An 18,658-nucleotide genomic window follows, 5' to 3' on the forward strand; every position below is an offset into this window, starting at 1 on the left:
TAATTTAAAATTAGAAACTAAAAGAAAAATAAGCCTTAAAGCTTCAGTGTATGAATATCTACCATTAAAAAGAATGAGAAATAGACACTCGGGACATCAGACATACTGACCCTTCAAAGGAACATGGATACAAATATGTAACACCCAATCAAATGGTACCAACACCATGATCCTGTGTGACAGCAAACAGTGACCAAATCTAAAGAATTCCCAAAGTTGTATTGAAATATATTTTTCTGAAGGTTTTTAAGTGAGTTACAAAACAGCCTTACTTCAATTTTACTGTGTCCCAGTAAATAAAAATGAAAATAAATAAATGGGTGATAGGAATTCAGCAGAAAATGAGAAACAAAGTGATCATCACAAAATGTATAATTGGGGCCAAAATCCAACTAACTAAAGGTGTTGAAAATATAAAGAGTTTCCTACAGATTAATTTTATTCACTAAATGTATACCAGGATTCACTATCAATATTAATATTCTTTTATATATTGATAATATCTGAAAATTTTCCAGAACAGAAGACCCAAAGCCACTGACTGAAGAACCACTGTAAATCAGAGTAAATAAACATATACACCAAGGGACGTTAATAAAACTACAGAAAACTAAGGGAAAGAAATGAACATTTTAAAAACAAAAGGGAAGTTATCAAACGAAAAACTAGATAACTAAATAAAGCCAGAAAACATTTTTTAAAAGATTTCCATTAAAGGGGACACCAAACAATTTTCCTTGGGTAATAGCAAAATGATTCCAGAAGGAAGCTCAGAACTGAAGAAAAACATGAAGAGCGATAAACATGGAGGCACACTGAATATATAATAAACATATAAAACATTAATGCCTTCACACTCATTTACAATGCAAATGACCATTTACATTAAAGATTAAAACACGGGTTGGTTTGTGAATGTGTGTAGCTTTCTGATAAAACTATAACAAAGACTGGAGAAGCAACAGGTAAAAGTCGTCTCTACGGTTTCATTCTACATTTTGTGTTCAGTGGTACACACAGGCCGGGGGAGGCGGCTCACGCCTGTGATCCCAACACTTTGGATAGCCAAGGCGGGCAGATCACTTGAGGTCAGGAGTTTCAGAGCAGCCTGGCCAATATAGCGAAACCATGTCTCCACTAAAAATACAAAAATTAGCTGAGTGCAGTGGTGTGTGCCTGTAGTCCCAGCCACGCAGGAGGCTGAGGCAGGAGGACTGCTTGAACCTGGGAGGTGGAGCTTGCAGTGAGCCAAGATACTGCCACTGCAGTCCAGCCTGGGCAACACAGCAAGACTCTGTCTCAAAAAGAAAAAAAACAAAAAAGGGATACACTCAGTAGACTCAATTTACTGATAAGAAAATTATAATCCGTATAGCAACCACTATATAAATATAAATACTTATCTATATAGGAAGAGATATGGCCAAAAAGACAATTTAAGGCAATTTAATGTAATTAATTAAATTTAAATGCAGTACTAACCGTTGCATTGTTAAACTGATTAAAATACAGCGCTAAAAACTAATCACAAAAAACCAGAAGAGAAGTAAGAGGGAAAATCAATGTTAAGAACAAACAGCAGAAGACTTCTACTTCTGTCCAAGACAGACTAAGATAGTGAAGAGAAAGGCACAAGGGAAAGTGGAAAAGTCTTGAACAGAATGGCAACAAATATGAAATTTATCAAAATTTGAGATGTAGGCTGGGGCAGTGGTGGCTGACGCCTGTTAATGGCTTGAGTTCAGGAGCTTGAGACCAGCCTGGGCAACATGGTGAAACCCTGTCTCTATGACAAATACAAAAACATTAGCCAGATAAGGTGGCGTGCACCCGTAGTCCCAGCTACTTGAGGGGCTAAGACAGGAGGATCGCTTGAACCCAGGAGGTTGGGGCTTCAGTGAGCCGAGATCACACCACTGCCCTCCGGCCTAGGTGACAAATTGAGACCCTGTCTCAAAACAACAACAAGAGTGGCAAAAACAAAAACATAACACAACTTGTGGGATTCAATAAAAGCAACAGAGAGGAACTTACAGCACATATATTTTCATTAGAAAAGAATATCTAAAAGAAAAGACCTAAGTTTCCACCTTTTTAAGTTAGAAAAGAAGAGGAAAATACATAGTAAGTAGTAGGAAGGAAATAATAAAGAGCAGAAGTTTAACAAAATAGAAAACAGGGAGATGGCATAAAAAATTAACAAAGCCCAAAACTTTCTTTAAAAAGGTCAACAAAACTGAACAATTCTATTTGGACTGGTCAAAAAAATAAAAATTAAAATTAAAACAAAGAAAAATCCAGAACACAAATCACCAGCATCTGGCTGGGTGTGGTGTACACTGGAGCACAGTGGGGCGATCTCGGCTCACTGCAAGCTCCGCCTCCCGGGTTCATTCTCCTGCCTCAGCCTCCCGAGTAGCTGGGACTACAGGTGCCGCCACCACGTCCGGCTACGTTTTTTGTATCTTTAGTACAGACGGGGTTTCACCGTGTTAGCCAGGATGGTCTCGTTCTCCTGACTTTGTGATCCACCCGCCTCAGTCTCCCAGAGTGCTGGGATTACAGGCGTGAGCCACCGCGCCTGGCCCTTTACTTCCTGTCTTATGGCCAGCTAGGATGACTGCAGTCAAGTAGGTCTGGTTTCTCTTAAAGAACCATAGTCACGATTTTAGAATTTTAATTTAAGTGGCAAGAAATGATCTCACGCATGCTGATTTCCCTTCTGAAAGGAATTAGGCTAATCAGCTATTATTGTACAAACACAATGGTACTCAAAATTTATTGTGGATCCCTCTCCCTCCCATCCTCAGAATGTAAAAGCAAAAATAAATGTCGAGCCAGTACTAACCCTTCTTATGAAACATAGTAAGTTTCAATGGCATTGTCTTACTATGAAGAGTAAGTTCCTGAAAGTTGCACTTGAGTATTATTTATATCCCAGTTTGTTTCCAAAAGAGGTTCTGCAGCATACGACATGGTAATATAGGCTGGGCACAGCAGATCACACCTGTAATCCCAGCACTTTGGGAGGCTGAGTTAGGCAGATCACTTGAGCCCAGGGGTTCGAGACCAGCCTGGGCAACATGGCAAAATCCCACGTCTACAAAAAAAAAAAAAAAAAAAATTAGTTGGATATGGTGGTGGTACACCTGTAGTCCCAGCTGCTCAGCAGGCTGAGGTGGGCAGATCAATTGAGCCCAGAAGGTCAAGGCTCCAGTGAGCCATGATTGCACCACTGCACTCCAGCCTGGGTGACAGAGTGGATCCTATCTCCAAAAAACAAACAAAAAATGTATATATATACACACACACACACACACAGATGCTATATATAAACACACACTATATTTACACACCCTACATATAAATATATATACACTTACATACATACATAAACTACAACAAACAATTAGAGTAGAAAATTAAGTTGAAATAGTTTTAAAAAGACAGAAGGCATAAGCCATAAAAGCCTACTGAGGCCGGGTGCAGTGCCTCACACATATAATCACAGCACTTTGGGAGGCCAAAGCGGAAGGACCACTTAAAGTCAGGTGTTCAAGCCTAAGCAAGAAAGTGAGACCTCATCTCTACAAAAAATAATGTTTTTAAAAAATAGGGTCTATCGGCAAGGTATGGTGGCGCATGCCTGTAATTCCAGTACTTTGGGAGGTCGAGGCGAGCGGATCACGAGGTCAGGAGATCAAGACCATCCTGGCCAGCATGATGAAACCCCGTCTCTACTAAAAACACAAAAAATCAGCTGGGCGTGGTGGCACGTGCCTGTAGTCCCAGCTTCTTGGGAGGCTGAGGCAGGAGAATCACTTGAAACTGGAAGGCAGAGGTTGCAGTGAGCCGAGATCGCACCGCTGCACTCCAGCCTGGGCAACAAGAGCTAAACTCTGTCTCAAAAAAAAAAAAAAAAGAAAGAAAAAGCGAAAGAAAAAGAAATTACAGAGCGTATTGATAAAGTGGATATTTGTGCCTCCAAATCTCGTGTAAAAATATACTCCCAATGTTGAAGGTGGAGCCTAGCAAAAGGTGTTTGGGTAATGGGGGCAGATCCCTCATGAATGTCTTGGTGTTTTCCTTGTGGTAATGAGTGAGTTTCTTGCTGGTGTTAGTTCACGTGAGATCTGATTGGTAAAAAGAGCCTGCCATCTTGCTCCCTTCTCTCACCACGTGACACTCCTGGTCCCCATTCCCACTCCCCCATGAGTAAAAGTTTCCTCAGCCCAAAGGTGTTGGTGTTATGCTTGTACAGCCGACAGAACTGTGAACCAAATAAATCTCTTTTCTTTATATTAATAATCTACCCAGTTTCAGGTATTCCTTTATAGCAACACAAAACAGACTAATACTGCTATATTTCTTGCCTTTCAGTATTTCACTCTCCTGATTTTCCTATTACCTCTTTGGCAGCACCTTTCTGATCACCCTATCAAACTTTTAAATGGTGAAGTTCTTCAGGTCTCTGGCCTAAGATGTCATCTTATTTCACGTGAAATACTAGGCAATCTTATTCATCGTCCAAATTTCCATTACCAACTAAATTTTAAAAATATAACAGAGAATCCCAAATTTTATCTATCTGTATCTGTCCTCAGGTTCAGGTATAAAACTCTATATGCTACATAAACACTTTATTTTATTTTATTTTGAGACGGAGTCTTGCTCTGTTGCCCAGGCTGGAGTGCAGTGACTCACTGCAACCTCCACCTCCAGGGTTCAAGCAATTCTCCTGCCTCAGCCTCCCAAGGAGCTGGGATTACAGGTGTGTGCCACCACTTCCATCTAACTTTTTCTATTTTTAGTAGAGATGGGGTTTCATCATGTTGCCCAGGTTGGTCTCAAACTCCTGGCCTCAAGTGATCCACCGACTTCAGCCTCCTGAAGTGCTAGGATTACAAGCATGAGCCACTGCACTCAGCCTACATAGACACTTGAAACGCTCCACAATTTATGACAAAACCTGCTCTTCCTGCTCTTTCCATATATTGGTAATGATATTTTCAATGACACATGGCTCATGCAACACACCTAGTATACATAATCTTTGACCACTTCAAACCTTACTCCCTAACCTCACTTTTTTTTTTTTTTTTTTTTTGAGACAGAGTCTCGCTCTATCACCCAGGCTGGAGAACAGTGGCGCGATCTTGGCTCACTCCACGCTCCACCTCCCGGGTTCATGCCATTCTCCTGCCTCAGCCTCCCGAGTAGCTGGGACTACAGGAACCCGCCACCATGCCCGGCTAATTTTTTGCACTTTTAGTAGAGACAGGGTTTCACCATGTTAGCCAGGATGGTCTCGATCTCTTGATCTCGTGATCCGCCTGCCTAGGCCTCCCAAAGTGCTGGGATTACAGGTGTGAGCCACCACACCCAGCCCTAACCTCACTTTTAATCCATAACTATATTGTGCCCTTCCTCTTCCTCAATACTGGTGAGATCTGCCTATCTCTCTCCATCTCCACTATTACCCTACTTAGAGCCAGCATCGCCTTTCATCAGGACCACTTCAGTCACCTCCTAAATGCAGTAGGTGCCCAGTTATCCATGGGAGAAACATTCCAAGAACCCCAGTGGATGTCTGAAATGACAAATGGTACTGAGCACTTGATTCTGTTTTTTGCTATACATACATACCTATAAAAAAGTTTAATTTAGAAATTAGGCACAGTAACAGATTAACAACAATAATAAAATAGAACAGGCCGGGTGTAGTGGCTCACGCCTATAATCCCAGGACTTTGGGAGGCCAAGGGGGGGGCAGATCACCTCAGGTCAGGAGTTCGAGATCAGCCTGGCCAATGTGGTGAAACCCCATTTCTACTAAAAAGACAAAAAATTTAGCTGAGTGTGCTGGTGCACACCTGCAGTCCCACCTAAGCAGGAGGCTAAGGCACAAAAAATCAATTGAACTCGGAAGGCTGCAATGAGCTAAGATCGTGCCACTGTACTCCAGTCTGGGTGACAGAGAGAGATTCCACCTCAAAAAAATTTTAAAAATTAAAAAAAAAATTATAACAATTTACTATGAAAAAGTTACGTGAATGTGGTCTCTCTCAAAATACAGTCTGCATAACAACCGCCAGATACACAATGGTGGTCCCATGAGATTAAATGGAACTGAACAATTCCTATTGCCTAGTGACGGAGTGATGTAATAGCCATAGTAACATGACAGAGCAAATTTTAAACTAAATGTAGTGTACATTAAGTGCACAATGTTTATGAAGTCTACGGTACTTGCAGCAGTCCATTCTCTCACTGCTAGAAAGAACTACCCAAGACTAGGCAATTTATAAAGATAAGAGGTTTAATTGACTCACAGTTCCACATGGCTGAGAAGACCTCAGGAAACTTTCAATCATGGCGGGAGGGGAAGCAAGCACGTCTTACATGGCAGCAAGCAAGAGAAAGAGAATCTGTACATAGGAAAACACTGCCACTTTCCAAACCATCAGATCTCAAGAGAATTCACTCACTGTCACGAGAACAGGATGGGGGAAACTGCCCCTATTATCCAGTCACCTCCCTCCTTCAACACATTGGGATTACAATTCCAGATGAGATTTGGGTGGGGATACACAGCCAAACCCTATCAGTAATGTACAATAATGTCTCAGGCTTTCACATTCACTCACCACTTACTAACTGACTCACCCAGAGCAACTTCTAGTCCTGCAAGCTTCATTCATGTTAAGTCCTTAAAAAAGTGCATTTTTTTTCTTTCACACCATTATTTTAGCAGTACCTTTTCTATGTTTAAAAACACAAATAATTACCATTATGGTAAGTTGCTTACAGGATTCAGTAATGAAATGTACAAGTTTGCAGCCTAGGAGCAATAGGCTATACCATGTAGCCTAGGTATGTAGTAGGCTACACAATATAGCTTTGTTTAAGAACATTCTAAGATGATTGTGCAATGACAAAATCACCTAATGAGGTATTTCTAAGAAAATACCTCCCTCCTGCATTACACAACACATGATTCTACCTCACTGTACTCTACTCACCTATTTTCAGAGGGGTTGACCATGGGGAACTAAAATCAAGGAAAGAAAAACCGCAGATAATGGAAAATGACTGTAGTCTCTTAGTATTCACTCTTAACCAACTATCACCAATCTACAGAATGAACTTTTCATAACAAAACGAACTTCAGAAATGCACATCCAAATATACCACTGCCCACTTAAAAACACTTCAATACACCAGGCACCGTGGCTCAAACCTGTAATCCCAGCACTTTGGGAGGCTGTTCATGAGGTCAAGAGATCGAGACCATCGTGGCCAACATGGTGAAAACCCATCTCTACTAAAAATACAAAAATCATTTGGGTGCGGTGGTGCGTACCTGTAGTCCCAGCTACTCGGGAGGCTGTGGCAAGAGTATGGCGTGAACCCAGGAGAAGGAGGTTGCACTGAGCCGAGATTGCACCACCGCACTCCAGCCTGGCGACAGAGCGAGAATCTGTCTCAACAACAAAAAAACAAAACAAAACAAAACAAAAAAAAACACTTCAATAGTTTCCCTATATCATATAACCCTTTCTCACCTCCACAACCTTCCCTCCTTCCAACATTTCACTTTATGGGCAACACTGGCTTTTTCTTCTTTCAATTCTATAAATTCTCCAGAGCTCATTCTCACTTCAGAGGCTTTTAAGGGGTTGTTTTTATGCTAAATGGAATATTATTATTCCCTGTACCCTCTTTTGCAGCTGGATAACTTCTATGTATCCCTCTGGTCCTTGCTTAAAGTCACTTCATCAAAGACAATGCCTCTGAATCTCCAGATGAGGTCAGGTGCCATATGATGATTTACCTATGCTTCCTTCTTGGGAAATATTACAATTACAATTAACTATTTACGCAATTAAACTAACTCCTCTGCTAGATTATAAGCTCCATTTTATGGCTGTAGCTACCCGTAACGTCAGGCACAGTCTCCAAGCACAGTAACTCAAAAACTACATGATGAAGCGACAAAAGGAACAAAACCACAAACATCCCATCGCTGCTATAACAAAGAAAAAAAAAAGAAAGAAAAATTTTAATTTTCAAAAATAGGCCAGATTCGATGGCTCATGCCTGTAATTCCAGCATTCTGGGAGGCCAAGGCGGGCAGATGACGTAAGGTCAGAAGTTCAAAACAAGCCTGGCGAACATGGGGAAACCCCATCACTACGAAAAATACAAAACTTAGGCTGGGTACAGAGGCTCATACCTGTAATCGCAGCACTTTGGGAGGCCAAGGCAGGTGGATCACAAGGTCAAGAGATCGAGACCATCCTGGCCAACATGGTGAAACCCCATCTCTACAAAAAATACAAAAATTAGCTGGGTATGGTGGTGCATGCCTGTAGTCCCAGCTACTCGGAGGCTGAGGCAGGAGAATCACTTGAACCCAGGAGGCGGAGGCTGCAGTGAGGCAAGATCACACCACTGCACTCCAGACTGGGCGACAAAGAGAGACTCTGTCAAAAAAAAAAAAAAAAAAACCTCAATATTCATTTTTATATAATTTCGATGACACCATAATCTGATTCTTTTGGACAGCAATTAAGCAATAAGAATCGAGAAAAAATTCAATATAATTACTTCACTTCTAGAGAGCCAAAGCAAATAATGTAAGATATAGCATTTATAAATTACCTTTTTGTCCTTTATATCATTTATATACTTTATCTTCAAGACACAAAAATATATGTACAAAGGTATTTTATATAACCACTTATAACCATAAAACTTTTATAAAAGTCTGGCTGGCTGCAGTGGCTCTCACTTGTAATCCCAGCACTTTGGGAGGCTGAGGCGGGTGGATCACTTGAGGTTAGGAGTTCAAGAACAGCCTAAGCAACATGGTAAAACCCCATCTCTACTAAAAATACAAAAAATTCGCTGGACGTATTTACTATTAGCAATTTAAATCCAACAATATATAAGAAGAATAGGCCAGTTGCGGTGGCCCACAGGGATTACGAAAGTAATCCCAGCACTTTCGGAGGCCAAGGAGGGAAGATCATTTGAGGTCAGAAGACCTGCCTGGCCAACATAGTGAAACCCTGTCTCCAAAAAAAAAAAACTAACTGAGCATGGTGGCACGTGCCTGTAATCCCACCTACTTGGGAGGCTGAGTGAGGAGAATCACTTGAACCCAAGAGGTGGAGGTTATAGTCAGCAGAGATTGCACCACTGTACTCATCTCCAAAAATAAAAAATAATAATAATAATAATAATAATAATAAAAATAACACACCATGACATCAAATGGCATTTAGTATAACATTTGAAAATAAAACAATGAAATTTACATTAATATCTTTAAATATATAGCATTATCTCAATAGATACAGAAAAAGCCTTTGAGAAAACTCAATATGCATTCATGACATAAACCCTCAGGAAGCGAGGGCTAGACCTTACTCAACTGTGTATTCTCCATGGCATGGCATGACTATTCCTCTTGGGATCTGTGACTGTAACTGTCTTTTCAATGGGAGTCATGTGGGCTTCTGTTGGCCTTGTCATATCTAAACAGTAATAAAACCTATATTTGAAAACAATCTGATAAAGTCCATCAATAAAATCCCTACAGCTGACTTATAATTAATGGTGTGACACTGAATGCTCCCCTCGAAGAATGAAAACAAGATTAAGTCCATTCTGTAAGGGAAGAGAAGAAAAGGAATTACAACGGGAAAAAAGAGAGGAAACTGTGTTTTATGACAATCATTTATTAGAAAATCTAAGAAATCTACCTAAAAAACTAGTAGAATTAATAGGACTTAAGTAAGGTTGCAAGAAACAGGTCAATATACAAAAATTCAATTTCCAACCAAAAATTAGAAAATATTATAATACTTTATAATTGCTGAAAAATGTATTTAATATTTTAAAATACAAATAGCATCAAAAAAGGACCAAATACTTAAAAATAAAAATAATTTTAGGCCAGGTGTGGTGACTCATGCCTGTAATCCCAGCACTTTGGGAGGCTGAAGCAAGCAGATCATTTGAGGTCAGGAGTTGACCAGCCTAGCCAACATGGTGAAACCCATCTCTACTAAAATTATAAAAATTAGCTGGGCTTAGTGGTACATGCCTGTAATCCCAGCTGCTTGGGAGGCTGAGGCAGGAGAATTGTTTGAACCCAGGAGATGGAGTGAGCCAAGACTGTGCCACTGCACTCCATTTAGGCGACAGAGTGAGACTCCGTCTCAAAAAAAGGGAAAAAAAAAAAGTAATTTTAAAAACAGACCAAAGGCTAAAAGCAACAAACGACCGCTCAGGCATAACAAAAATGACCTAATAAATGGAGAGATATACTATACTAATGATTAAGACTCAATGGTTGTCAAGATGTCAGTTCTCCTTAAACTGATCAGCAGATTCAAGACAATTACAATCATGATTCCATCAGCCTTTTTTGGAGAAGAGAGAAAAGAGATTATTAAAATTGATACGGAAATGTGAAGGACGTAGAATATGCAGAACTTCGAAAAAGAAGAAAAAGGTTTAAGGACTTGCAATTCTGACTTCAAGACAATATCAAGTTACAAAATAATCAGAATACTCTAACAGAGCTAGACAGATTTCTGGAGCAGAAGGAAGATTTCTAAAAGAGATCCCACTTATGCAGCCACAGGATGTTCTCAAAGCAACCCACAAGAAAAGGAGACTCTTTTCAACAAATGGTGAAAAACAACTGGACAGCCATATGCAAAAAACTCAAACCTACAAAAATAACTGCAGATGCATCACAGAGCTAATATAAATTAGCAAAAGCAAAACCTTTAGAGGAAATCAAGGAAACTACCTTCAAGATGTCGAGGTTAGGCAAAAGTGTCTTAGCTCACAGCAAGCAGTAACTACAAAAGAAAACACTGATAAATTAAATTTATCAGATATAAATATTTCTGCTCATCAAAAAGTATAGTTAAAATAAATAGGTAAACCACACAGACTTGGGGAAAGTATTTACAAAACATTTATCTAACAAAGGATGAGTATTTAGGACATATAAACACCTTCTGCAACTCAAATAGATGAAAAAAAGAAAACAAAGAACACTAAAGGCTGAATGAAAAAACTCATCACCAATGAGAGCACACAAATCGTCAACACACGAGCTAAAACGTGCTCAATATCACCAGTTCTCATGAAAATGTAAATTGAAACTACAATGATACCACTTCCGGTCAAGACGGCATGAATAAGGGGACCAGATTTAGCCTCCTTGTGTGAAATAATAAAAATCTAATAAAATGAATGAAACAACAACACTGAAGATACTGGACAAGTAACAAAAGACAGTGATCCCTGGAAGACAAAAACAAACGGGCTGCACGCGTGCCCAGCTTACTGCCTCGAGAGAGTTTCCAGGTCGTGGAACAGGGAGGAGGAACCCAGGCAGAGCATGTGGTCTCCCCAAGTTGAGGAAATGGAGCTGGAAGTCCAAGGAGGCCAAGGTGCCTAGAGCTCACAAGGGAGACCAGCACTGAGTAGAGAGTTGGAGAGAGAGAGAGAAATGAAGAGATCTACAAAGGCTCACCCTAGAACTTTTGGTTGAATGACAAATCAGCACTTGCAATGTAAAGGAGACATCCAAGGGCAAGGTGAGAAATCACCAAAAGAATTAGAGGTAATAGCATCCAGAACTGACATAAGAATATGAATGGTACCCGTACTCAAAATCCAAAAGGAAATGATGTGATGTAATTTATATCACATTGGAGATATGACATCGGAGTACTAGGAAAGAAAAGTCTTCAGAAGGAGGAAAAAATTAACCCTAAACATAGCCCTGGTCCAATCAAAGAAAACATAAAAGACCCAACAGAAAGAAACTGTTTTCAAGCAACTGTGGTTTTCAATACCACAGAACAAAGTCCACAAATATTTTTAAAAGGCAAACAAAACTAGAGAAACGAGAAAACAAGGTAAAATTCCCACTGGTTAAAAAGTCAATAAAAATTTATAAGACTTACACAGAAGCAGGAAATTACACCTCACAATGAAACAAAAAACAAACCAATTTTGAAATGAAACAGAAAATAGAATTAGTACACAAGTCCTTTAAAACAATTATGATGCTATTTCATGCGATCATAAGGCTAGAAGAAACAAACATATTAGGTAAAAATCTGAAATATTTTTAAAATTTGAACTTCTAAAGATGAAAAATTACAAAGTCTAAGATGAAAAATACACTTTGAAATTTACAACACGTGAAACCAAACTTACTAACCTAAATGAAACACAGAAAAAAAAACCCACTAAAAAATGTAATACGTGATAATTGAAATAACTTCAAGAGGCCAAACATACTTGTAGCCAGAACCACAAAACATGAGATAATATAGAAAAAAAAAATCTTCAGAAATCATTGCCAAAAACTTTCACATGTTTGATGGAAATTATAAGCATATATAACATGGCACTCTATTAATCAACTATCAGTCACTAGAAACATGAAGATAAGTGGCTGAGTGCAGTGGCTCATGCCTGTAATCCCAGCACTTTGGGAGGCCGAGGTGGGAAAATCTCTTTAGGCCAGGAGTTTGAGACCAGTGTGGGCAACATTGCAGAACACCGTCTCTTTAAAAAAACAAAAACAAAAAAAAACACACACACACAAACACACACACACACACACGAAACATAGCCTGGCTCTGTGGCTCACACTTGCTGTAATCCCAGCACTTTGGGAGGCCAAGGCCAGCAGATTACCTGAGGTCAGGAGTTCGAGACCAGCCTGACCAACATGGACAAACCCTGTCTCTACTAAAAATACAAAATTAGATGGGCATGGTGGTACATGCCTGTAATCCCAGCTACCAGGGAAACTGAGGCAGGAGAATTGCTTGAACCAGGGAGACGGAGATTGTGGTGAGCCGAGATTGTGCCACTGCACTCCAGCCTGGGCAACAAGAGGGAAACTCCGTCTCAAAAAAAAAAAAAAAAACAAAAAACAAAAAACCACACACACAAAAATTAGCCACGGGTAGTGGCACACACCTGTGATCCTTCCAGCTAAGGCAGGAGGAGGTTGAGGCCATAGTGAGCCATGATTGTGACACTGCACTCCAGCCCAGGCGATAGAGTAAAAGCCCATCTCTAAAAAATAAGGTAAACCATGACCAAAACAACTAAAATCAGAAATGAAAATTCTAATGCAGCCAAAGAAAAAGATCTTATTACACACTACAAAATCAAAAGAAAGTTGAAATCGTTATAATACTATCATGTAAAGTAGACAAAAATAAAAATTTTATCAGGAAAAAAGAGCATCATTTTATATACATTAAGGGTTTAATTCGTCAAGAACACACGCAAATCCTAAACATTTATTTACCTATTAATAACAGGGCTTCAAAATAAATAAAGCAAAAATGGAAGAACTATAAGAAGAAATGAAAGTCTACAATTATATTTTAAAATTTCAGCAAACCTCTCTATGTGATAGAACCAGGTCAGGCGTGGTGAATCACACCTGTTATCCCTGAACTTTGGGAGCCCGAGACAGGATTGCTTGAGCACAGGAGTTCAAGACCTACCTGAGCAACACAGGGAGACCCTGTCTCTACAAAAAGATTTTAAAAAACTAAGTGGGTGGGCCGGGCGTGTTGGCTCACACCTGTAGTCCCAGCACTTTGGGAGCCTGAGGCAGGCGGATCATCTGAGGTCAAGAATTTGAGTCCAGCATGGCCAAAATGGTGAAACCCCGTCTCTACTAAAAATACAAAAATTAGCTGGGCGTGGTGGCGTACAACAGTAATCCTAGCTACTCGGGAGGCTGAGGTAGGAGAATCGCTTGAACCCAGGAGGCGGAGGTTGCAGTGAGCAGAGATCGCGCCATTGCACTCCAGCCTGGGCGACAGAGCGAGATTCCATCTCAAAAAAAAAAAAAAATTTTGCTAGGTGTGGTAGCATATGCCTGTAGACCCAGCTACTGGGGAGGCTGAGGTGGGAGGATCACTTGAGCCCAGGGGGTGGAGGCTCAGTGAGCTATGATTGTGCATGTCACTGCACTCCAGTCTAGGTGACAGAGCGACATCACGTTCAAAGAAAAGGAATGATAATAATAATAATAGGACCAGTAGACAGAGAATCAGTAAGGATACAGAAGCTTGAATAACACCACTAACCAAACTGACGTAACTATAGAATACTCCGCACAAACTACCAGAATACAAATTCTGTTCAAGTGCATTTGGAACACTTACAAGATATACTATATTCGAACCAGAAAAACAACTCCTGGTAAATTTAAAAGGTTTCAGGTCTTATCACGAGTTTTTTTCTTACCACTGTGTTATTAATTTAGAAATCAGTGACAGAAAAAAAAATCAATAAGACAACCCCAATATTTGGAATCAAAACATACTTTTAAAACAACCAATGGGGACCAGGAGCAGTGGTTCATGCCTGTAATTCCAGCACTTTAGGAGGTCAAGGCAGGTGGATCATAAGGTCAGGAGTTCAAGACCAGTGTGGCCAAGATGGGGAAACCTCGTCTCTACTAAAAATACAAAAGTTAGCGGGGCATGGTAGCAGCCACCTGTAACCATAGCTACTCAGGAGGCTTAGGCAGAGAACTGCTTGAACCGGGGAGGTGGCGGTTGCAGTGAGCCAAGATCACGCGGCTGCACTCCAGCCTGAGCGACAGAGCAAGAATCTGTCTCAAAATATAAAATTAATTAATTAATTAATTAAATAACATAACCAACGGGTTAAAAAAAGACAAAAATATCAAGTATTTTTAAGACGGTTAAAGCAGTAATTGAAAGAAAAATTCATACAATTACACGACTATATTAGAAAAGAAATCAGTGATTTCATCTTTTCCTTAAGAAACTGGAAGAGCAAAAGAAAGAAAGATCGAGCAGAAGTCAATGAAACAGAAACAGAAAAATAGGGCACACTCAATGAAATCAAAGGTTAGACTTACACTTCTGGGAGGATGGAACGGACATACTTTTCCCTATTCCTCCCAGTAAGTACAAATTTAAAAAGTGAATATTATAAATGAAACGAATATTCTCTGAAAAGTGGAGAGAAGACAAATTAGTTCAGGATCACAAGACACAAGGCACAGTATAGCAGTAAATTCCCTGGGTATTCTTCTTGACTAATGTATCCTACTCCTGAAATGCAAGAAGTGAGTACATCACAGACCAATACAATTCCCAACAGGGCCGGGCGCGGTGGCTCACGCCTATAATCCCAGCACTTCGGGAGGCCGAGGCGGGTGGATCACCTGAGGTCAGGAGTTGGAGGCCAGCCTGGCCAACATGGCAAAACCCCCTCTCCACTAAAAATAAAAGTTAGCCGGGCGTGTTGGCCGGCGCCTATAATCCCAGCTGCTCCGGAGGCTGAGGCACGAGAACCGCTTGAACTCGGGAGGCGGAGGTTGCAGTGAGCAGAGATCGCGCCGCTGCACTCCAGTCTGGGTGATAGAGAGAGACTGTCTCCAAAAAAAAAAAAAAAAAAAGCCCCAACAAAGGCCTTCTCTCTCCGGACCCAATTACCAGTAAAGTGGGATGTTCCCCAGAAAGAAAACTTTTGAAGAAGAACTGCTCTAATCCAGCATAACACCACAGAAAACCTAGCCCCACCCACACCAGCAATGATCGCATGGAAACCTAGATATCCACCCTCCTGAGACTGTCATGAAAACAACCCTAGATTCCCACCAGGTGGTGTCACAGCAAATTAAGCAGGGCACTGGAACTTTCATTCCAAATGGCTAGTTAATGAGCATCCCCTCCCCACCCTGTCAGTGGAGAAACGTGGGGAAGCCTGGCCTTCACTACTATCTGCGAGTAATAGGGCATCCCTCCCTGTTCCCACTGGAGCGGTAGCAGAGAAGACCTAGGAGAGAGTCAGAACTTTCACCAGTAACAAATGAGGCCACATCCACCAGGGAGATCAGGTGGGAGCCACAACTCCCACCTCTGCAAAGAACTGAAAGGGAGGCCAGCCACGGTGGCTCAGGCCTGTAATCCCAGCACTTTGGGAGGCCGCGGCGGGAGGATCACGAGGTCAGGAGATGGAGACCATCCTGGCTAACACAGTGAAACCCCATCTCTACGAAAAATACAAAAAAATTAGCTGGGCGTGGCGGCGGGCGCCTGTAGTCCCAGCTATGCCAGAAGCTGAGGCAGGAGAAAGGCGTGAACCCAGGAGGCGGAGCCTGCAGTGAGCCGAGATCGCGCCACTGCACTCCAGGCTGGGTGACAGAGCGAGACTCCGTCTCAAAAAAAATTAAAAAAAAAAGGGAACTAAAAGGGAATTTACTTCAAATATCAACATAGACAAGGTAGAGAACCTGAACTTCATCCCCAACCTGGCTTAACAAGGTGGCACCAACACTCTGCTCCTGTTAGATCAGTGTAAGAGAACACTAGTTAAAACAGTTGTTTAAGCCGCATAGTCTCATGAGAACACAAAAATGCGCAGGTTTCAATCAAAAGTTATTTGTGATACCAAAAAGATACCAAGAATTGGGAAGATTTCAAACTGAATGGAAAAAGGCAATAAACAAATGCAAACATTGATATATCTTGTATCTAATATCTCTCAGATACATCAGGATTAACTGAAACAAACCTTTTTTTTGTTTATTCGTGGTTGTTTTTTGTTTTTTGAGATGGAGTCTCGCTCTGCTGCCCAAGCTGGAGTGCACTGGCATTATCTCAGCTCATCTCCCAAGTTCAAGCCATTCTCCTGCCTCAGCCTCCTGAGTAGCAGGGATTACAGGTGCTGCCATCATGTCTGGCTAATTTTTGTGTTTTTAGTAGAGGCAGGGTTTTGCCATGTTGGCCAGGCTGGCTTCAAACCCTGACCCCAGGTGACTAACCCATCTTGGCCTCCCAAAAAAAATGTTTCGGCCGGACACGGTGGCTCATGCCTGTAATCCCATCACTTTGGGAGGCTGAGGTGGGTGAATTACCTCAGGTCAGGAGTTTGAGAACAGCCTAACTAACATGGACAGACACCGTCTCTACTAAAATTAGCTGGTGTGGTGGCGCATGCCTGTAATCCCAGCTACTTAGGAGGCTGAGGCAGGAGAATCCCTTGAACCTGGGAGGCGGAGGTTGCGGTAAGCCAAGATCACGCCATTGCACTTCAGCCTGGGCAACGAGAGCAAAACTTTGTCTCAAAAAAAGAAGTAAAACAATTTCAGTGGAACAAATATCCAAACAATATCAACGAACTAAAATAAACAGATACAAAACACAATAAAGAAAAATGGTTTTGTCATAGTGAATTGGGGTAGAAAAAAAAATACAAGAAAAATGGAATTCCAAAAATGTTCAAGTAACCCAAAAGAAAGCAGGAAAAAGAGCAATCAAAAAACAAAAAAAAACTTAAACGAGGCATGGTGGCTGAAGCCTGTAATTCTAGCACTTTGGGAGGCCATGGTGGGTGAATCATCTAAGGCCAGGAATTCAAGACCAGCCTGGCCAACATGGTGAAACCCCATCTCTGCTAAAAATATAAAAATTAGCTGGGCGTGGTGGCACATGCCTGTAATCCCAGCTACTTGGGAGACTGAGGCACAAGAACTGCTTGAACCCGGGAGGCAGAGGTTGCAGTAGGCCAAGATTGAGCCACTACCCTCCAGCCTAGGCAAGAGTAACACTTTGTCCCCGCCCCCACCCCCCCAAAAAAAGGGACTCTGACAACATCTGTAACTATGTAAATGACCCAAATACCTAAATACAGCAAATAAAAGACAAAAACTGGCCAGGTGCAGTGGCTCATGACCATAATCCCAGCACTTGGGGAGGCCGAGGAGAGCAGATCATTTGAGGTTCGGTGTTCGAGACCAGCCTGGCCAACATGGTGCAAATCTGTCTCTACTAAAAATACAAAAAAAAAAAAAAAAAAAAAATTTAGCCAGGCGTGGTGGTAGGCACCTGTAATAGCTACTCTGGAGGCTGAGGCAGGAGAATCATTTGAACCCACTAGGTGGAGGTTGTAGTGAGCCAAGATCATACCACGGCACTCCACCCTGAGTCACAGAGCGACACTCTGTCTCAAAAAAAAAAAGACAAAGATTGACAAACTGGATTTTAAAAACTAACCTAAAGCCAAGCATGGTGGCTCACGCCTGTAATGCCAGCACTTTGGGAGGCCATGACAGGAGGGTCTCTTGAGCCCAGGAGTTCAAGACCAGGCTGGGCAACATAACAAGACCTTGTCCCTACAAATAATAAAATAATTAGTAAGGTGTGATGGTGCACATGTGTGGTCCCAATTACTTGGGAGGCTGAGGTGGGGGAATTGTTTGAGCCGAGGAGGTCCAGGCTGCAGTAAACCACGATTGTGCCACTGCAGTCCAGCCTGGGTGACAGAGCAAGACCATGTCTCAAAAAAAAAAAAAAAAAAAAAAAAAAAAAAAAAAAAAAAGGCCAGGTGCAGTGGCTCACACCTGTAATCCCAGCACTTTGGGAGGCTGAGGAAAGCAGATCACGAGGTCAAGTGTTTGAGACCAGCTTGGTCAACATAGTGAAACCCGATCTCTATTAAAAATATAAAAAAAAAACAGGCATGGTGGCGTACACCTGTAATCCCAGCTACTCAGGAGGCTGAGGCAGGAGAATCACTTCAACCCAGGAGGCAGAGGTTGCAGTGAACC

The 18,658-nt window shown here is 41.4% G+C and overlaps 1 long non-coding RNA gene across 1 annotated transcript in view; it reads right to left on the reverse strand.

Moving 5' to 3' along the window:
• Positions 1–18,658, reverse strand: part of LOC139359526 (uncharacterized) — a 40,324-nt gene that overhangs the window by 6,955 nt on the left and 14,711 nt on the right. The gene's annotated exons all lie outside the window — the stretch shown is intronic.

This window comes from Macaca nemestrina, chromosome 17 (genome assembly GCF_043159975.1).
Source record: "Macaca nemestrina isolate mMacNem1 chromosome 17, mMacNem.hap1, whole genome shotgun sequence".
Classification (NCBI taxonomy): Eukaryota; Metazoa; Chordata; class Mammalia; order Primates; family Cercopithecidae; genus Macaca; species Macaca nemestrina.